At 44.3% G+C, this 23,119-nt stretch overlaps 1 protein-coding gene across 3 annotated transcripts in view; it reads right to left on the bottom strand.

Moving 5' to 3' along the window:
- LOC143036571 (uncharacterized) overlaps nucleotides 1-23,119 on the bottom strand; it is a 623,967-nt gene that overhangs the window by 286,917 nt on the left and 313,931 nt on the right. Inside the window, exon 1 of one of the 3 annotated variants that reach the window (XM_076204095.1) lies at nucleotides 10,114-10,260. The exons of the other annotated variants lie outside the window; for them this stretch is intronic. The gene's annotated coding sequence lies outside the window, so the exon portion shown is untranslated. Of the gene's footprint in view, nucleotides 1-10,113; nucleotides 10,261-23,119 lie in introns of those variants that run through there. 3 annotated transcript variants of the gene reach the window in all.

Here is a 23,119-nt window from a genome sequence, read left to right as displayed (position 1 = left end):
GCAGAAACACACACACACAGGTACACACAGACACGCGCACGAACACACACACACACACACACACGCACAAAACGCGCCCGCGTGTAACTCATCAAATTAATGGCCATCATGTGGAATGCAAATGTGTGAAATGCAGCGAACAGGATTCGCCATTTTCCTATTTATTACGAAGGAAATTACGCCGCTGGAATGTGGCTGGCGCTCACGGCCGACAGTGCCAACAGATGTCCACAGGTACCAACTCAGGATCCTCTCGTGCTCCTCAAGACGTATGGCGGTATTTTGAATCAAAAAAGCCAAATATTTGGCAAGACTTGTCCTATTTCTATCCTAATCTATGAACGTTGGAAAATATTTGACAGTTGGCACTTCCATTACAATCAGAAAACGATTTCAAACAAGCGAGGCAAAATTATTTTTCTTCAATTGTTTCGTTAATGTGAAGAATGGTTTACCACCCACTGTCATCGATTGTTTTAATGTTAAGATTGAAAAAAAAGGTCTCGAAGTTTACTTAGCTACAATTCCTCAATTAGAACTATTTGTTCCCGTATAATTTCTTATAGTATTAGATTAGGTTTGGTACAGAACAGCCATGGAAGGACCAATAGGTCTGTTGATGTTTGTTTGTCCTTTTAACTCCAAGTATCCTATCCAAAAGCCTTAAAAAAGGCTAAGTTAGCAATAATGTTGTCTTAAATTACCACCACATAATATTCAAGTCTATCAGGTCTCTCCATATTCGCTGAAAACGACTTAGGAGCCAACATGACGTCACGTCGATATCCGTGGTTTCGCGATTCCTTATTGGAGGAGAGCGATGTGACGTCACTCATAAGCTCCGCCCACAGGCGCGTGGGCACGCCTATTTTTTTTTTTTTTTTTTTAATTGACTTCTTTTTCAATTTCGGGAGTACAGCGATCTCAGCTGAATGAAACCGTCTGGTATTATCTGAGATGATCCTTTCCTTATTTTCTGCTTTATTCGTCTATTCTCGCTGCAGCACAGCAACCTCCCCTCACACACACACACACACACGCAAATACACACATACATAAAGAAACGTAAACACACACAAACAAACACACATTCACACACTCAAACACACACAAGCACACAAGCACATTTACACACAAGCACACATTTACACACACACACACAAGCACATTTACACACACACAAGCACATATTTACACACACACACAAGCACATTTACAAACACACACACAAGCACACATTCACACACACACAAGCACATTTACACACACAAAAGTATACATTCACACACAAACAAGTACACACACACACACACACACACACACACACACACACACACACACACACACCATCCCGGCCTGGTCTGACTACATATCATTGTGCCAGTTTACATCAAGGATCGGGGGTAGAAGGGGGAGACGGGGGGGACGGGGGGAGGGGGAGGGGGGCGCGATAACAGGAGGAAGCGGGGAAGACAAAAGACTCGAATTCATGCACGATTTCCCGCCAAAATGGACGTCCTCGTCGCGCGCGCCCTCCGGCGGCGACAGAGGCGTGAGTGGGCAACCCACGAACGCCCCACAGCGTCAGTGGGCGCCGCGCGCCCTGGTGGCACGAATTTAAACTCGTTTATCATGACCAGGTTATCTAAACCGGGGAAAAATGGGCGGCGGTTTGTCTCTCTCACGAAACGGGGTTAACAACTTCGGTTTTGGGTCTCGCTGTGTCTGCTTCCCTATCATCGTCTTGAATGACGTGCTAGACTCGTGATCGACGGCTATTACCCTACCTAATGAGGGCTTCATAGTTCATATATAGTTCGGTCTATGAGTAATGTTGTGACCTTACTCATATGAACGCACGCACGCACACACACCAAACAAAGTTTCTTGACTGAGATCTATGTGTGCTTGTGTGTGTGTGTGTGTGTGTGTGTGTGTGTGTGTGTGTGTGTGTGTGTGTGTGTGTGTGCGTGTGTGTTTGTGTGCGTGGGTGTGTTGTATGTATGCATCAAACCTTTCGTTGATCGTCTATTCTAGCTGCCGCCAGGTGATTTAATTCACTTAAAGGAAGCCTTCCCAGTCCTTACCCTGAACAAAATATACGAGGACGCCACAGTAAAAGGGACAGATAAGACTAATACACATACAAACGTAGACATCTCCACACACACACACACACACACACACACTGGCACGACGCACACACACACACATGGACACGCACGCACGCACACACACACACACACACACACACACACACACACACACACACACACACAGACACACACACATACAGATAAAGATGACTAGATTGCCGTGTTCAACTTACTCAACGTTATGAAAACAAAACAGAGAGAATATTGGGCAAAGAGCTTTTAATGTAGGATGCAAGAGGATCACCAGATCACTAGAGTAAAAATTACACACACACACACACACACACACACACACACACACACACACACACACATATATATATATATATATATATATATATATATATATATATTTATGTATATAATAAAAATGAATAAAGAAATTAGATAAAGAAAATAAATAAATGAATAAAACAAGTAGAAAAAATCAAACAGAAATAGGATAAACAAAAAATAATAATAATGATGATAACAATGATATAAATTTGCTTGCAGAGGTACTCTAATTCACACCCATCCATCCCCGTCCCCCACCACCACTCGAGTCAACACCTTGACAATAACAAAGCGCGGGAGTTTCCTCCGACGAAGGGGCACAAATAATATCCACTTCGGGGCATCCATTACTGGGAGGAAATGGAATCATTAACAAGCACGGGTCTTCCCGGCCGGACTGGACCGGACTGGACAGGCGCGGCACCTTGCCCGTCGCCGTCGCCACGAGGCGATTTTATTCATCTCCATGGGACCCCCGGTACTAGTGTGGTGGTAGTGGTGGTGGTTGTGGTTGTTGTTGTTGTTCTGGTGATGATGATGATGAAGAAGCCGATAATGATGACCACGACGACGACGATGATGATAATGAAGGCAATGACGAAGACGACGATAACGATGACGATAGTGAAGACTACGATGAAGACGATGACGACGACGATAATGATGATGATGACGACGATAATGATGACGACGATAATGATAACAATAATGATGACAATGACGACGACAACGATAACGACGACGACGACGACGACAAAGATAACGATGATGATGACGAGGACGACGATAAATGATAATAACAATATTAATAATGATAATGATAATAAAAATAATGATAATGAACATATAAATCAATAGATGCAACAATACAAGTATAAATAAATAAATGAATGAATATAAAATGAATAAACAGATTGATGAATAAAAGAATAACAAACATTTATTCCTCTGAGTGTGAACTTCCTTGCTGAATAAAATCATCTGACGGCACAATTTCTCAGCGTTCAGCGGAGAGGAACCGGATGCAAACGACTTGGAAGAAGGATGACCTACTTCTCTACATCTATAGTAAATAAACACGTACAGAAGAGCGCGCGCACACACACACACACACACACACACACACACACACACAGAGCGAGAGAGACAGCCAGGCACAGAGAGAGAGAGGGGTGGGGAGAAAGAGAGAGGGAGAGAGAGAGAGACTAGATGAATGTCTTAGTCTTCTCGGGAAGAGGCAATTTTTTGTATAGCCTTTCCCATTAACAGTATGGTTCCTTTGTGTGTGTGTGCGCGTGTGTAAGTGTAGATGTGTGTATGTAGGTGTACGTATGTGCATGTAGCTGTAGGTGTCTGTGTGTAGGTGAAGGTGTCTATGTGTAGGTGTAGGTGTCTATGTATATGTGTAGGTGTGTGCATGTAGGTGTACGTGTGTGCATGTAGGTGTAGGTGTCTATGTGCAGTTGTAGGTGTAGGTGTCTATGTATGTGTGTAGGTGTGTATGTAAATGTAGGTATGTACATGTAGGTGTAGGTGTGTGTATATACGTGTGTGTGTGTGTGTGTGTGTGTGTGTGTGTGTGTGTGTGTGTGTGTGTGTGTGTGTGTGTGTGTGTGTGTGTGTGTGTGTGTGTGTGTGTGTGTGTGTGTGTGTGTGTGTGTGGGTGTATGTGTGTGTGTGCGTGTGTGTGCGTATGTGTGTGTGTGTGTGTGCGCGCGTGATAGAGAGAAAGAGAGAGAGAGAGAGAGAGAGAGAGAGAGAGAGAGAGAGAGTGAGAGAGAGAGAGAGAGAGAGAGAGAGAGAGAGAGAGAGGGAGGGAGAGAGAGAGAGAGGAAGAGATACGAGTATCTATAGAAACAGCTAGAGGAGGGAGAGAGAGATCGTTTGTATGCAAAAACTCCCATTTGTGTGTGTGTGTGTGTGTGTGTGTGTGTGTGTGTGTGTGTGTGTGTGTGTGTGTATGTTTGCGTGTGTGTGTACACGCGCATGTACACGAACGGTTCTACGTTGTGTAGACGCACATTACACAAATTCATACACCCTGTGCTTCACCATTTTTCGGGCGTTTCAACTTTCCCCCTCGTGCCAACAACGTGGCGGTGCGAGAGGGCAAAGTCTATGGAAAAGGCTGTGCCGAGTTTTGACACCGGAAACGATAGTCCGCCCATGTAGATGTATTGCTTTCCTTCCCCAATGGGAAATACAATAAAAGTGATGTATCACTATGGCTTGTGGCATGATGAAGCACTGTATTCCTGGAAATACAAGAGCATTCGTGTTTTGTGCTGAATTACTGGAAAGGTATGGATTTTTTTTCTTGGCGTGTCTCGTGTAATATTGGGTAAATAAACCCATACCTCGCACATTAAACACACCCGCAAAAAAGAGGGAGGGTGGGAGGTGTGTGGAGTGTATGTAGGGATGAAATGGGTGGGAGTGTTTTTATGCCTTTCCCTTTTAGGCTACCTCCCTTGTAAGGGGGAAAAAGCCTTGGTATATGTATGTATGTATGTATGCAAAAAAAAAGAAAAAAGAAAAAAAAATCAAACCCACCTCACACATTAACCTTGATAAGCAGCATTTCATGTGTTCAAATACACCTGCAGGTGTAGAGGAGTGCCGTCCAGTCACGTGGTGTGTATGAAAAGGGTAACACACACACACACACACACACACACACACACACACACACACACACACACACACACACACACACACACACACACACACACACACATGCGCAAATATGCGCCCACATATGTATATGTAAGGTCTGGGCGTCAATACATTCATACGTATATACGTACATACATACATATCAAGATGACAACCCCAAATACAACACATATATATTCACACTCACACAAACTCACTCCCTCACTCTGTGACACACAGAAGACACAAGCACACACACAAGCATACACGCGCACGAGCGCGCACACGCTCACACACACACGCACAAGCACACACCCACCCACCCACACACACACGCGCGCACACTCACACCCACCCACACACACGCGCACGCACACACACACACGCGTGCGCACACACGCGCGTGCGCGCACACACACACACACACACACACATACACACACAAAGCAAGCGCACACACACGCACGCACACATATACACAAGCACACAAACACACACACATGCACACATGCGCGGGCACACACAAACACAAAGCAAGCGCACGCACACGCACGCACACACACATACACACACACACACACACACACACACACACACACACACACACACACACACACACACTTTGATACATAAACACACACACACACGCGCGCGCACACGTAGCTTTTTCCTTATGCTTTGCGATTAGGTGAATAACATATGGTAAGAAAATGTACACATATACGACCGTTAATAAACTGCAGAGATAGAGAGAGAGAGAGAGAGAGAGAGAGAGAGAGAGAGAGAGAGAGAGAGAGAGAGAGAGAGAGAGAGAGAGAGAGAGAGAGAGAGAGAGAGAGAGAGAGAGAGGGAAAAGCGAAAAGAGAGAGACAGAGAGACAGAGAAAAAGAGAAAGAGTGAGACAGAGAGAAAGAGAGAGAGAGGGAGAGACAGACAGAAACAGAGACGGAAAGAAATAGTATCAGAGACAGGGACAAAGCGAGACGGAGACCAATAGATCGAGACAGAGACAGAGAGAGAGAGACAGGAATGAAGGGGGGGGGGTGGCAGCATCCGTCAGCCAAGCGAGAGACTCGGTCCAATATTTGTCTCCCATCCATCTCAACAAAGATTTGCATGACACCTAGGCCCTCCACCACCTCATCCCGGCAGACCCTCCAATGGGGGCGAATTATTGCCTCGTAATGTCGGTGGCCACCGGAAAAAGGGAAATGGCTCAGAGAGCGATCAGCCTTTTTCGCGTGGCCTTGACCGTGGCTACCTACGCACTACTGGGGCCCTACTAAGGCACGGTGGACTAAGGTCTGGCACTACTAAGGCCCTGACAAGGCACGGTGGACTAAAGTCTGGCACTACTAAGGCCCTGACAAGGCACAGTGGACTAAGGTCTGGGTACTACTAAGGCCCTACTAAAGCACGCTAGACTAAGGTCTGGGTGCTACTAAGGCCCTACTAAGTCACGATGGAATAAGGTCTGGCACTATTAAGGCCCTACTAAGTCTCGATGGAATAAGGTCTGGCACTACTAAGATACTACTAAGGGACTACCGAGGCCCTCCTATGGCACTGTAGACTGAGGTCTGGGCACTACTAAGGCACAGTGGACTAAGGTTTGGCACTACTAAGGCCATAGTAAGGCATTACGGACTAAGGTCTGGGCTCTATTAAGGCCCTGCTAAGTCCCTACTAAGGCACTGTGAACCAAGGTCTGGGGACTACTAAGGTCATATTAATGCAGTGTAAAATAAGGTCTGGACACTTCTTAGGCATTGTGGACTAAGGTCTGGGTACTACTAAGGCCCTATTAAGACACTATTGACTAAGGTCTGGGCACTACTAAGGCACTGTGGACTAAGGTCTGTGTCTAGCCTTTGTTAAGCTGACGAAGATCCACCTCTTTGTTGTACTTGGACCCACGAAGAATTGGTCTTTGTGAGCATTCACGAGCACCAGGTTGGGAGTAAAATGCCAAAGCTATGGGAATCCTGTGTTAATTTTATTCTGGTTGACGTCAACCGATTATGGTAACAAAAATAATAGTCACAATGATAAGGATCTTCGTGATTTGGGCTCACGTCTTGGACTACCTCGCTTAGGGTCAAGAGGATGGTGCCTTTTGAAAGGATCTCAGTTTTGTCGTGGGCAGGATTCGAGCCTGTGATGAGGGTGATAGTGACAGTAATGATGATGATGATGATGGCGATGTTGATGGTGCAAGTGATGATGGCGATGATGATGCAAAAATGATGATCATAACATCATAAGAACATAAGAATGAAGGAGACTGCAAGAGACCATAAGGCCTACACTAGGCAGCTCCGTTTCCATCACCACCTTTCATCATCACCATCATCAGAATAATGATGATGTTGGTAGTGAGATGGCAAATGACAATGATGATGATGCAAAGATGAAGATAATGATGAAAAAATGTTGATAATGATGATAATGATGATGATGATGATGCAAAGATGATGATCATGATAAATAATAATAATAATGACAATAAAATTAGACACTAGACAGAGTAACAAATGATCTCGGTAGGAAAAAATAATTATAATAATAATAAAAATAAATAAATAAATAATAATAATTCCATGATGGCTATCACACAACAATTCAAAAAGAAAAACAAGAAAAAAAAAAACTCGTCCTTAATGAGCTTACAATTGCCTCTATCGTCTTTTGTCAAGACAACACGACGGAAAACAGCGAAAAAGTCCAAGTAATTCAATAACCATTTCAATCATTAATCCACTTATCATTTACCTACATATTGAATTATTGCACGATTCCTTCAATACTGTTACGCCCTTCTCGGATATCATCTTACAAATTATCAAATAACAAATTAAACAAATAAATAAATATATTAATAAAAAACGTACATGAACAAATAAAGACAAATACATAGAAAAAAGAATAAACAAACAAGTATAATAAATAAACAAGTAAAATAATTTTATTCGATTTTATTCATCTAAGGGAAAATCACCGGGTCTGAGAAGTGTGTGTGACACGATATGTATGTATACATGTACATATGCATGTATACATATGTACATGTATGCATTTTATTTATGTATATTATATACACACATAAATATATATGTGTATATATATACATATATATATATATACATATATATATTTATGTATACATACATACATATACATACAAATAAACGTGTAACCCTGTACGAAAATTAGTTCAACGCAATAAGTTTAAAACTTCAAAGTACTTTTTCTGATTTTTCGTCAGGCGATTTCATTCGGTCCTTTTGGCCCCGGAGGTAGTTTCCCTCAGCTGAATAAAATTAGCTGGCGGCAGGTAAGATATAACTTGAGTTGTACAGAAAAGAGCTCTTATAATGAGTTATAAAATGTACTCTTTAACTATCTGGCATTGGCACCTGTTATGCGAACGTTCCTGATATCATGATACTAATGAAAGACTGAGGACACCCGAAACTGACTCATGTGATATATGTGTGTGTGTATATATATATATATATATATATATATATATATATACACACACATATATATATACATACATATATATATATATATATATATATATATATACACACACACACAAAACTATATTTTTATTTTTTCATTTTTTGTCTATACACGAGTTCCCCCCACCCCCCACCCCAAAAAAAAGCTCTACCTTATGGGTCAATGACCCTACCAAACGCTCGGGCATACGTCAGGAGTCGTTAAATTGTGATCTCCCCTTGCCGCCACCTTTGCCCTTTGTACTCGAGAATCGACCCCAAGACGGTCCATGATCCCTTTTATTGTGTCTGTCGCCAGGCGATTTTATCCATCTTCGTGGCACCCCGACCCCGGTTGCCATAGCAACCTGACAACCATAATCTAAATGTTCTAAGATAACACAAACGCATTTTATGAGAACATAAGAATGGAGGAGACTGCAAAAGACCCTAAGGCCTACACTAGGCAGTTCCATGGTTCTTACCACCTGTCATCTCTATCCATAAAACTATCTCAACTTCTCTTAAAACAACCGATAGTTTCTGTGCTCACTACATAGTTACTAAGTCTATTCCCATTCGTTAACCACTCTGATGGTAAACCAATTCTTGCCCATTTCACTTCTTAAACTTAAATTTGTCAAATCTAAATAAAAACGAAATAAGAAGAAGGAGAAGAAGAAGAAGAAGAAGAAGAAAACACGAGAGCTCAAAGAAGGTCCCTGGAAACGGGCGGGACACAAGCATTTGTCAACATCTAATCATCCGTAAAAGGAATTTCTTCCCCCTTCCCAGTCAACTCAGGTAGAGTAGGTTCCCAAAGTCCCTATGACAATAACTTGGGGGTGGGGGGGGGCAGTGACACCCCTACGGGCCCGAGTCACACATTGTTATTATCATTATTATTATTATTAGTGTGTGTGTGTGTGTGTGTGTGTGTGTGTGTGTGTGTGTGTGTGTGTGTGTGTGTGTGTGTGTGTGTGTGTGTGTGTGTGTGTATAAGACCCTTTCTCCTCCTTGACCACCCCTGTTACTCATCTTCTGTCCTATATTGACCCCCTTAAAGGATAGAAACGCTGGTTATTGGCAAAGAGATACAAATCTGTCCTGGAACGGAGAGCAGATCCAGGCGAGGAAGTATCCTTGTCCTCTTCGGCCGGAAGATCCTTCGTCCGGGCCACGTCCGGAAGTCTTCCCCAGAAGAAACAGGAGGGTGGGTGGGTGGGTTTTGATGCGCTTCCGTCATTCCGGTTCGGGGGGGAGAGGAGGGGGAGAGGAGGGGAGAGTGTACGTACTCTTCGCCCATGACTCCACCCCCGGAAGAACAACCAACACAAGAGTTTTTACAAATCACTTTCACTTTTTTTTTTCCATTTCCTCTTAACCACAGAAAACTTTCCACTCGAAAGGGTAGACTTTAGCTTTTTGGAACAAAACTCTTCCTGGGCCCTCGTGGCGTGAAGGCAAGGTTACCACACACCCACAGGCTCCCCCAGAGTCACCCACGACCACGTACACACCTGCGGTGGAAGTGCCAGGTTCCTGAAGACCCGGCGAGTGCCAGAGGAGTCAGAGAACGCCAGTGCCTCAGGGAGGTTCCGCGTTTCCCCGTGGAGTGTCTCGCTCGCTGGCACCGCTTCGACTGACGCCACCATCGGCGGCTGGCACTCTCCGCACTCCTCCTCCTCCTCCTCCTCCTTTCATATACTCCTTCCCTATCCCCTCCTCTCTTCCCCTTCACCTCCGCCCTCATCACCCCTTCCTCTTCCTATTCCTTCTCCTCCCCCTCACTTCCGCACTCATCACCTCTTCCTCTTCCTTCTCCTCCTCCTTTCATATACTCCTTCCCTATCCCCTCCTCTCTTCCCCTTCACCTCCGCCCTCATCACCCCTTCCTCTTCCTATTCCTTCTCCTCCTCCTCTCTTCCCCCTCACTTCCACCCTCATCACCTCTCCCTCTTCCTTCTCCTCCTCCTTTCATATACTCCTTCCCTATCCCCTCCTCTCTTCCCCTTCACCTCCGCCCTCATCACCCCTTCCTCTTCCTATTCCTTCTCCTCCTCCTCTCTTCCCCCTCACTTCCGCCCTCATCACCTCTTCCTCTTCCTTCTCCTCCTCCTTTCATATACTTCTTCCCTATCTCCTCCTCTCTTCCCCTTCACCTCCGCCCTCATCAACCCTTCCTCTTCCTCTTCCTTCTCCTCCTCCTCTCTTCTCCCTCACCTCCGCCCTCATCACCCCTTCCTCTTCCTTCTCCTCCTTTCATATACTCCTTCTCTATCCCCTCCTCTCTTCCCCTTCACCTCCGCCCTCATCACCCCTTCCTCTTCCTTCTCCTCCTCCTCTCTTCCCCCTCACCTCTGCCCTCATCACCCCTTCCTCTTCTTCCTCCTTCTTCTCCTCCTCCTTTCATATACTCCTTCCCTATCCCCTCCTCTCTTCCCCTTCACCTCCACCCTCATCACCCCTTCCTCTTCCTCTTCCTTCTCCTCCTCCTCCTTTCATATACTCCTTCTCTATCCCCTCCTCTCTTCCTCTTTACCTACGTCCTCATCGGCTCTTCCTCCTCTTCCTTCTCTTCCTCTCACATACTCCTTCCCTATTCCCTCCACACTTCCCTTTCACCTTCGCCCTCATCACTCCTTCCTCCTCCTCCTCCTCTGTTCATATACTCCTTCCCTATTCCTCTTCTCTTCTTCTTCACCTCCGCTCTCATCGCCTCCTCCTTTTCCTCCGTTCATATACTCCTTCCCTATTCTTCCTCTCTCCTTCCCCTCCGACCTCATCGCCTCCTCCTCCTCCTCCTCCCCTCCTCTTTGTCCTTTCATATGTTCCTTCCCTGTCCCCTCTCTCTTCTTCTTCAACCCTGCCCCCATCACCCCTTTCTCCTCCTCCTCCTCCTCCTTTCATATAGTCCTTCCGTATCCCATCCTCTCTTCCCCTTCACCTTCATCCTCATTGCCTCTTCATACTCCTCTTCCTGCTCCTCCTCCTCCTCCTTTCATATAGTCCTTCCATAACCCCTCCTCTCTTCCCCTTCACCTTCATCCTCATTGACCCTTCATACTCCTCTTCCTGCTCCTCCTCCTCCTCCTTTCATATAGTCCTACTCTATCCCATCCTCTCTTCACCTTCACCTTCATCCTCATCCACCTTCCTCCTCCTCCTTTCATATATTCCTTCCCTATCCCCTCCTCTCTTCCCCTTCACCTCCCTCCTCATCCCCCCTTCCTCCTCCTCCTCCTCCTCCTTTCATATAGTCCTTCCCTATTCCCTCTTCTCTTCCCCTTCACCTTCATCCTCATCGCCTCCTCCTCCTCCTGCTTCTCCTCCTCCTCCTTTCATATAGTCCTTCCCTATTCCCTCTTCTCTTCCCCTTCACCTTCATCCTCATCGCCTCCTCCTCCTCCTTTCCATATCCAATCCTATCGGACACCTTAACCCTATGACTTCCGCGACGATCCTCAAAGGCAGAGAGAGATGAACTTGTTACTTGGATAAGGGTCAGGATGGGAGAGGCAGGTGGACCTCGAGAGAGAGAGAGAAGGGGTCTCGGTCGATCAACTCCCCCTTCAGGAGAAGGGCCTCCCTCCTCCCTTCAGCTCTTTAATAAAATCACCTGAATGCAAGAAAGCATCTATACAGTGCGCAACAGTAAAAGTCAAACAACTTTCCTGAGTTCACCTTTCCCCCTTGTTTGTCTTATCTTAGACGGGGGCTTTGTTGGGGAACAGAATGTATATACCATTTATTGGTATAAATATCCACTTGTTAAAATCCTGATAACATTTGCATATGAAATATTAAGATAAGTTCACAGAGTAAAGAAAAGTTGGGGTTCGATGTGTTACTAACAGAACAATTATCAACATCAATGAAGGGAATAGAATGGATAAATAAATGGATAAATGAATAAATTATAAATAGATAAAACGAATAAATAAACATATATAATAAATTCACACACACACACACACACACACACACACACATATATATATATATATATATATATATATATATATATGAATGAATATAAAAATGTGTCTAGACATTTTCTAAAGTTCGACGACAATCTAGTCTTATACCTAGATGACACCTCATTCGTTGCTCTTTTGTTCTTTTCCAAATACATCTGGTAGCTGATTTAAAATTCAAACATTTCACAAATAAACTCAATTCTTTGAAGGGAGTTATCCTTTACAAAGACACCAAAACTGTCGTTTTTTTCGGAATTGGGTAGTACAATTGGGAGAACAAGTTCCTCGTTACATTTATGTGTACATTCATGGTATTTAGTACCAAACGTGTACAAATGACTTTAATAATTCTTCGTCACTTAACAACATTTCTTGTCCGCATAACGCTTTGTCAAACAAACGTACTTACATGGTAGTGAGGAGCCTAATATGCCAGGAGGCGCTGAGTACCTGCGGCCGAAGCCGTCGCCTTTAAGGACTGTTGAGGGCAGGTAGTCAATGATGGGATTCGGAGAGGAGTGTGGGACTCGAACCCAGAACTAAGCAAATACAAAACCAGCAAGCTACCGATAAAGCCACCAGTGCTCTATACGTGTATGAAGACATATTTAATACGAATACACATACTGGCAAAGCCTCTAAGAACTTGTATCCTTCACTGTGAATGATAGGAGAGTCCTTCCAGAGCTCTTGGTTGCTATGGCCTTGGAGGCAACGCAATCCTACGTCGGAGATCCAACGCCCAACGCCCAACGCCAACGCCGACCCTTTCTTGCCCTACCTCAATCTTTATGCAGTCCACTCACCCCCCACCCCCAACCTCCCCCTTCCCCTACGCCACTCTCCATAACCGCCCACGATCTCCTCCCTCCCTCCCTCCCTCCCCCCACCACCTTCTCGCGATCCTCTTCTCCGCCAGAATACGCCGCCCCGTCGACGACAGCGGCAGAGACAATCGGGGATGCTCCACATCCCATCCACCTCCTCTTCCACCACCTCCACCTCCACTTCCACCAACAGAAGGCGGAGATCGTATTTCCTTCACCCAACCACCCACGCAAACACAAGCACGCACGCCCCCCCCACACACACACATGTACGCATGCAACACACACACATACACATGTACGCATGCGAGACACACACACACACACACACACACACACACACACACACACACACACACTCACATGTACGCATGCGACACACACACATACACATGTACGCATGCGACACCCACACCCACACCCACACGCGCGCGCGTGCGCACGCTTGCTGGTATAGTGATTACTGTCGTGAGTTGCCACAATGCGGTACCGACTATGCACCCCGTTCATGGTGTGAAAAAGCTTTGACTCCTACTGCAAGCCGCCCCCTCTTTGTATATAACTTACATGATAAACTAGAGCTTTTTTCAAGTGACGCACGGGCGCACGTCTGTGTGTGTGTGTGTGTGTGTGTGTGCGTGTGTAATATATATAAAATGCATACATGTATATATGTATACATGCATATGTACACGTGTGTGTGTGTGTGTGTGTGTGTATGTGTGTGTGTGTGTGTGTGTGTGTGTGTGTGTGTATGTGTGTGTGTGTGATTCACCATGGTCTTGGATCACGTGTTGGACTCGTGATCGACAGCTATTACCCTCCTGGATGAGAGCTCAGAGCTCATATAAGACCGATCTATGGGTAATGCTGTGACCATACACGCACCCCCCCAACTTCCCGCCCACGAGAGTTGGAGTAACATCTCGCAGCGCAGCGATACTGAAATTATTTCAGCCCTGGGCGGGATTCGAACCCGGACCTCCATTGTTTCAGCCGGGAACTCTAACCACTGCGCCACGAGATGTGTGTGTATTTACCTAGCTGTATTACACGGGAAGGGAGCTATGCTCGTGATGACCCGTCTTTATATCTTTCAGCATAAATTTTTTTCTTAAAATCTTGAATAGTATTTGCACAAACTGTTTCTTTATCCAAGTTATTCAAGATATCCAGCACTCTGTGTGTGTGTGTGTGTGTGTGTGTGTGTGTGTGTGTGTGTGTGTGTGTGTGTGTGTGTGTGTGTGTGTGTGTATGTATGTGCGTGTGTGTGTATGTGTGTGTGTATGTGTGTGTATGTATTTACCTAGTTGTATTTTACGGGAAGGGGAGCTATGCTCGTGGTGTCCCGTCTTCGTATCTCATTTTATCTAAACTATTTTTAAATTTATGTATTGTTTTTGCACACACCACTTTCTCATCTAATTTGTTCCAACTACTGTGTGTGTGCGCGCGCATGTGTGTGTGTGTGTGTGTGTGTGTGTGTGTGTGTGTGTGTGTGTGTGTGTGTGTGTGTGTGTGTGTGTGTGTGTGTGTGTGTGTGCGCGCGCGTATGTGTGTGAACATCCACCCACATACCCAGGGCCTCGTGCAGCCTTCCCTCCTAATCAAAGGCTCCTCATGTATCTCAAAAGCGGGCCACCCCCATTTGGAGCAAATGATCCTCATAGGGACAATTAACCATTTCAAAGAAAACGGAGTGGGGGGGAGGGATGATGGGGATAAGGGTGTGTGGGTAGGTGACAGTAAGGGTTAGAGTGAGTGGGAGTGGAAGTTAGGTCCATGAGCACGAGTGTGGAAGTAGGTGGGAGGTGTGTAGTGGGGGGGGGGGAGGTAGGGGTGCCTTGGAGAGGGTGGGGGTTATGGTGTGGTTGTGTGGATGTGGGGAATAAAGTGGGTGGGAGTGTAGGAGGACGGGGGGGGGTATGTGGGACAGACGAAGGGAGGGAGGGAGTCTGCGGAAGGGGGATGAATGTGGAAGTGAGGAGGGTGAGGGTGATAGGAGCGTGGGATGTCGGGTAAGGTGTGTCTGTGTGGACGTGGGAGAGGGGTAGGCGTTGCGTAGGCAATATAACCTCAATATACGTACCGAAAAGGAGCAAAGAATACAGGTCTGGGAGAGGGGGAGGGTAAAGCAGTTGCGTAGGCAACATAACCTCAATATGCGTACCCAAAAGGAGCAAAGTATACAGGTCTGGGAGAGGGGGAGGGTAAGGGTAGGAATTGCGTAAGCGCCTCAATATGCGTACCGAAAAGGAGCAAAGAATACAGGTCTGGGAGATCACGAGTTCTGATGACCAATTTCTCCGAAGAGGAGCGAGCCACTGATAATAAGGTGCTTCACTTGGAGAGGACCAATGAGATGTAATCAGAGATGACCTGGGGGAACACTGTACAGGGTGTCTGGACTTACAGGAAACATCCCTATCTATAACCAACTGACGTAGTCATATGTAATGGTCTATTCAATCTCTCCCCGTTCACTAGGTCTTAGCTCCCTTGACTTCTCTTTTAGGGGTTTGCTAAAGGAGAAGGTGTACTCAATGAAAATTAAACATACGAGACTTCTGAGGGGAACTCTGTGTGTCCAGACTTTATGGAGCAAGAAGACTGGCGGTTCGAAAACCTTTTTGTCGCTTCTTCTGCAAGGCTACGATTGGTCCAACATATCACTTGTCACAAAAATGTAAGACAAGGTAACTATGGATTTCTGGAGAGATGATTGGGGGGGGGGGGTTACTTAAGGTAGGGGGTGCATGGGGGAGGTTATGGGTGATGGGTGAGCGGGGGATGGTATGGGAGGGGTGAATGGGAGTGAGGGTGAGATTCAGGATCCCGAATCTATTTATTTCTGTTACAAGATTGTTGGTGCCAATTCATCCTATAAGACTGAGTAAGCCTTTCAATACCAGTACAATACATTAATGCTTTGATGACCTTATTTGCCTCACTGTCTGAGCACATAAGGCAAAGGTGACGACTTCGATCGCAGCTAAGCGTCTCCTGTCGTGTTTTTGTATTTTTATTTATTTATTTATTTATTTTTTACTGACGGAGATTAAGACTAGATTCCTTGACGCTGACCACCATAATCTACTTTCCTGATCTCGTTCAATAAGGTTGATACCTTATCATGGAACGCCGGTTAATGAAAAACGGTCTTACGTAAGTTGACCTCGCAGAGTTTCTTATCAGCCGACTCTTCCGGAAGTTGGATTAAGGGCCGTTCAGCGTAACCTGGCGGAGGGCTCATTTTAGAACAAAAATCGTATTACTCGCAGGAGCCAAAGATCTCTTCAAAGTTTAAACATTGAAAATTGAAAAAAAGGGAGTGGAAGAAGAGGTAGGAGAGGAAGAGGAAGAATAGGAGGAAGTGGAAGAAGAGGAGAAGGGGAGGAGGAGGAAAAGGGAGAGGAAGAAGAGGAAGAAGAGGTACGAAGAGAAAGAGGAAGAATACGAGGAAGAGGAAGAAGAGGAGAAGGGGAGGAGGAGGAAAAGGGAGAGGAAGAAGGTGTAGGAGCAGAAGAGAAAGAGGGAGAACAGGAGGAAGAGGAAGAAGAGGAGAAGGGGGAGGAAGAGAAAAGGGAGAGGAGGTGTGCGAGGAGGAGGGGAAGAAGAGGGAAAAGAAAGAAGAAAAAGAAGAAACAATGGAAAGGAGAGAAAGAAAAGGCTCTTCGCATTCTTGGTGTCCATACGTCCTAGTTTAGCTCCTCTTCTAGTAAACCTAGTTTTTGTTCTAGAATTCTGGTTGAACGTATCTAGATGCTTTGTTATTCTATGCTCATTCGTAAGTGAATGTTATGCGGGCTCCTCTGCTATGTGGTCACATACTTCCTCTTCCTTAATGCACATGCAAGCACGCAGACACACACACACACACACACACACACACACACTCATGCAAACACACACACATACTACTACTTCAACTATATAAACTGGCATATATCAAGTCCATAACAGTGTATCCCCAATCCACATAAAACTAAAATTGACATACACGTACATAAATCATTTGTACTCTTCACTGCATACACACACATTATATATATATATATATATATATTATATATATATATATATATATATACACACACACATATATATATATACATATATATATACATATATATATATATATTATATATATACATATATATACATATATACATATATATATATACATATATATATACATATATACAATATATATATATATATACATAAATATATATATATATTTATCTAATACGGGATTAGATGAAATTGAGACTAGATCTTCCATTGTTACGTGAACACCATGTAGCATGGTTGCTAGCGTCTTGGCCTCGTGATTTTCGACGCACGGGTCAGGGTTCGTATCCCATGCGGAGCTTCTAAAAATGTTCATATATATATATACATATATATATACATACATATATACATATACATATATATATATATATGTATATATAATATAATATAAACAAACTTTATATATACAACACAGGCCTATAAGCCTCTTTCCTCTGGGACTCAGAAAAGTACATCACGCTTTGCGAGCCTCACAAATGCCTCATAAAATGTGAGAAATCTCCCGCGTCCAGATGCCGCTTCAAGAGCGCCTGACGCTTCGCTCCACCTTTCCCTCGCATTCTTCGTCTTCCACTTAAATAATTGTTCCATTGTCGTGAATTAACTCTTTCGATGCGGATTGGGGGGGATGGGGGAGGGAGGGAATAGGGGGGGGAAGAAGAGCGGGGAGAGGTGGATAAGTGAGGGAACGGAGAAGTAAGGGGGAGGAGGGAGGGGGAGGATGATGGGAGAGGGGAAGAGGAGTGAGATGTAATGTAGGGGGGAGGGGAGGAGGATGGTAGAGAAGGTGAGTGTGAGAGGTAGGAAGAAGGGGAGAGGGGGGAGGGGGAGAAGGGGAAGGGGTGATGGAGAGGGAGTGGGAAGGGAGAAGAGGGAGAGGATAGAGAGGAAGGGAGGAGAGAAGGGGTGGGCGAGGGGTAGGGAGAAGAGAGGAGGGAGAAGGGGAGGGAATGGGGGAGGGAGAAATGGGGGAGGGAAGAGGGGAAGGGGGAGGTAGGGAAGAGGAGAAGGGGGAGGTAGGGAGTGAGGAAGGGGGAGGGAGATGGGGTAGGGGGAAGGGGTTGTTTCTATATGAATAAAAGTTGCCTGGAGACAACTAGAATATATGACCAGAATGACCAAAGGAAGGGTCCTATCTTCAGCCGAATGAAATCGCTTGGTATTAATTATTACGCTGTTTCTAGCGCCATTTGTCCTCGCTGCTTCCAGTCGGTTTTATTCAGTCAAAGGAAACTCCCTTTTACAGCTATTTGTACAACTATTTTGTGATTTGATTCAGTGACTGAAAACCCTCGTTTTAGAGCGAAACAAACGAATAAATAAATAAGTAAATAAATAAATAAATAGATAAATAAACCCTTTTACGCCTTTATTTGGCTTGGCGCCAGGCGATTTTATTCACCCGAGGAACAGAACGAGTTCACTTCGCCAACCGCGTGATCAAAGGCAATGGAGTGTAGCGGAGTTAAAAGCTTCAGGATTCGGTTGTATAAACATCCAAATGAAACGCTGTCATCCCTGACAAGTGGTTTTGTTTTGTTGCTTTGGTTTCTTTGTCCTTTGTTCCATTCTCCTTTCTGTCTATTCAGTTTCCATTGTTCTTTTTCTTTCCGATTTTTTTTTTTTTTTATAATGAAGTATTTTTTTCTTTCTCTATCCGGCCTCGTAAGGACCAAATGGTCTCCTCTCAGTATTCATGATTTGCCATCGTAATCTTTTGTAAATACACACACACACGCGCGCGTGCTACCGATCGTTACTCCAACTCTCCTGGGCGGGGAGTTGGGTGTGTGTGTACGTGTAAGGTCACAGCATCCCATAGATCGGTCATATATGAGCTGAGTTCTCCTCCGGGAGGGAAATAGCTGTCGATCACGAGTCCAATACGTGCTCCAAGACCATGGTGAATCCCATACACACAATTATATATATATATATATATATATATATATATATATATATATATATATATATATATATATATATATATATATATATATGCGGAAAAACCACCAAGGAAAAAGAAAAACTGATGACCAAGCGCTTTCGTCTATTCAGACATCCTCAGGGTATGAGGATGACTGAATAGACGAAAGCGCTTGGTCATCAGTTTTTCTTTTCCTTTGTGGTTTTTCCGCATATTTAGAATCACGAGTCTATGTGATTTCTCATGCATATATATATATGTATATATATATGTATATATATATATATATTATATATATATATAAATATATATATATGTATATATATATGGGTTCATTTTGGAGATGAGTGATTGAAACGGAAGTGGGGGAAAAAGAAAGGAAGAGGAAGACCGAAGCGGAGGTGGATGGACTGCGTTGGGGGAGGATTTGAGAGGGGACCAGCTGAAGCAGAGGAAGATGTTTATGACGGGACTAAGTGGAGAGCAACCGCCAGGAAGATGAAGAGAAAGGTTTCTTTTGATTTTACAATTTAATGCGTTTATTTCCTATTTTCATTTGTCTAGTTTGTTATTTGTAATTCATGTTACTCTGTAATTGTTTATCTATTGTATATTATTTGCGATTTATTTCCTATTTAAATCTTTTATTTATTCATTTGTTATTTGCTTGTTATTCATTTATATAATTTTGTAAATTTTCATTATTTCTTATATAACATTCATATTTTATTTTTTATTTTTATCATTATTTATTATGTGTTGTTTGTTATTGGTTATTTGTTACTTTGTAATCGTTTATTATATCCTTTATTATCTATTCTCTATTCATTCTTATTTACTTATTTATATTTATTATTTATTTCTTATCATTTATATTTATCGAGTAATCTATTAATTTTTAATTTCTTTTCCATCCGATCTCGATACGGAATGAAAATATTTCTGTCGCCAGCCTTTGCCATTGTGCCATCCATTGTGCCATCCACCAATGAAACAGCTGTCAACGGCCAGGCAGCTGTTCCCTCAACGCGATCCACACAAGCTGTCCATCATAGGAATCAACACGTCAATAGCTGCTGGTACCGATAAACATTGACCCAGTTTTGGCTCCACAGCTCGAAGCTGTCCATACAAGCAGCTCTGTACTTTGCGTATGGAACTCCCTTTGTACTCTTTGTTATGACCTTTTTTATTGTGGAGTTTTTTCATATCACGCCATGTACGCACTCAACCGAAGCACAAGCGCGCGCACACACACACACACACACACACACACACACACACACACACACACACACACGAGTTCATACATAAGATGTGAGCTCTCATCCGGGAGGGTAGTAGCTGTCGATCAAGAGTCCAACACGTGATCCAAGATCATGGCGAATTACACACACACACACACACACACACACACACACACACACACACACACAGAAGAAACATGCAAATAAATGGTTATAAAGAATATCAAAAGAAACGCCGTACGTCGCTTTCACACCACAATGAAAAAACTACAGGACTCACATACACATGCACACGCACACACACACAAAGGACACAATCTGATGATTTAAAAAATCATACAGATGCTTTCACTCAAAAAGAGAGAAGAATACCGCCCGTACAAACACAGGCCATACGCACATACACACACACGCACACATACACACACACACATACGAGCTGAATCAATGATCGAGGGAATTAAAAATGGAGAGTGAAGTTACGTCCCTGACGGCAGCGTAAATCGAACGGGTAACGAGGCGACCTGTCGGGACGAGAGGAACAAAGAGAGAAAGGAAACATGCAAGAGCTCCGTCAACCTCTTCCGTGCTGTGGGACGGTTGTCCGGGGGTCAGTTGTCCAGGGATCAGTTGTTTGGGAGTGCAATTGTCACAGGGGTAGTTGTCCAGGGGTCAGTTGTTGGGGGGGGGTTGCAATTGTCCGGGGAGGGGCAGTTGTCCAAGGAGTGGAGTTGTTCGAGGGGTTAGTTGTCCGGGGTTGCAGTTGTTTGGGGGTGCAGTTGTCCGAAGGTGCAGTTGTCTGGGGTGCAGTTGTCCAGGGTGAAGTTGTACGGTGGTCAGTTGATAGGGTGGTGTCCGGGGACAGTTGTCCGGGTGGCAGTTTTCCGGGTCAGTTTTCTGAGTGGGGGAGGGGTAGTTGTTAAGGGCAGTTATGCAAGGGTTAGTTGTCCGGAGGTTAGTTGTCCGGGACAGTTTTCTGGGGGATAGTTGTCCTGGGGCAATTGTCCGGAGGCAATTTTCCTTGACCCTCCCCTGTACCCTTGTTTCCGTCAAACGATGTTATTCATCCCTTGACGAGGTGACCCTGAGGTACACTTTTACTTCATTTATATATTCATTTTTTAAAAGGCGACTGCCCATAAACATCTATTCTATGCACCAAAAGGTCTCTTCCATATTTATAAGGTAGGCAGCCAGCCAAGACATGCACCCACCCTCAACCCATCAAAGACGAAAAACAAGAATAAGAATTACAAGACTATGAAGAATAAGAGAAATAATAATAAAAAATTAACAAGGCGAAGAAGAAGAAAAAAAATTCCGATCTACTTATGGACAAAAAGGTCTCCTGTCGGTATGCTCTGCCTTTGTAAATTGAACGGAGAAAAAATAAAGATTACATACATATACTACAGGCTTTTTCCCCCTTATAAGGGAGGTAACCAAAAAGCAAAGGCATAAAAACCGCTCCCACCCATTCCATCCCCATCAAGCTCCACTCCCCTCCACCCTCTTCCCTCCCTCCTATCTTGGCACCTTCTGGATGACGGGTCATAAAAAAAAAAAAAAAAAAAAAAAAAAAAAATCCGAGGTGGACCTCGATCGAGGACGACGTGCTGACGACCTCCAACCATCTCCTCCTCCATGGCGAAGGATAAAAAAACCCGCGCGCCTCTCGGAAATTCAGTTACGACCGTTGGCCGGGGCAACCGTTTCAATATTTGAAAATTTGAGTCTTAACGGATTTTTGGGGGAAAAATCTATACTATGTCGGTGGATAGTCAGTTCCGCAGGGGAAATTGTGACCTGCGAGGCATCTGAATCTTATTTACATCAAATCCTTGGTAGTCAGTGGTCTTACCGCAGCGTCTATCTACGGGCTGTTAACTTTTTCCTTTTCAGACAACCTCTGATATACATATACACCTACATAAATACATACACAAACACACACACACACACATATATATGTATTTCGTCAGAAAAAATTCTCTAATGCATGTAATATTAAATGCGACATCTCCATGCCCCACACTTTCAGAGAATTTCTGTATTCCAGTAAGGATGAGAAACGCCTTTTCAGAAGAACTGAAGGTCTTCAGAAAAAGATCATCAACGCTGAGATTTCCGTCGCGCGCGCGCACACACACACAATTATATTATATATATATATATATATATATATTATATATATATATGTATATATATACTGTATATATATACATACATACATACATACATCATAGCGTAGGTTAACCGAATATCGATTAACTTCTTGCGTAGCGAACGAAGGTTCTATTCCTTTTCCTTCTGGCAGCCGCCACGAGGAGGAAGGCCGTTTTATTCATCTCCTTCGTGGCGGCACTCCAACCACGGTAAGGCTCATCGAACACTGAACGACTTGAAAGTTCTAAGATGGCTCGCTCTCTCTCTCTCTCTCACTCCCTCGCTTTGTCTCTCTCTCTCTC

Source organism: Oratosquilla oratoria, chromosome 20, assembly GCF_046742065.1.
Source record: "Oratosquilla oratoria isolate Oo_2021 chromosome 20, ASM4674206v1, whole genome shotgun sequence".
Classification (NCBI taxonomy): Eukaryota; Metazoa; Arthropoda; class Malacostraca; order Stomatopoda; family Squillidae; genus Oratosquilla; species Oratosquilla oratoria.
The sequence above is the reverse complement of the archived record's forward strand: the minus strand, read 5'-3'. Positions and strand labels throughout refer to the sequence as shown.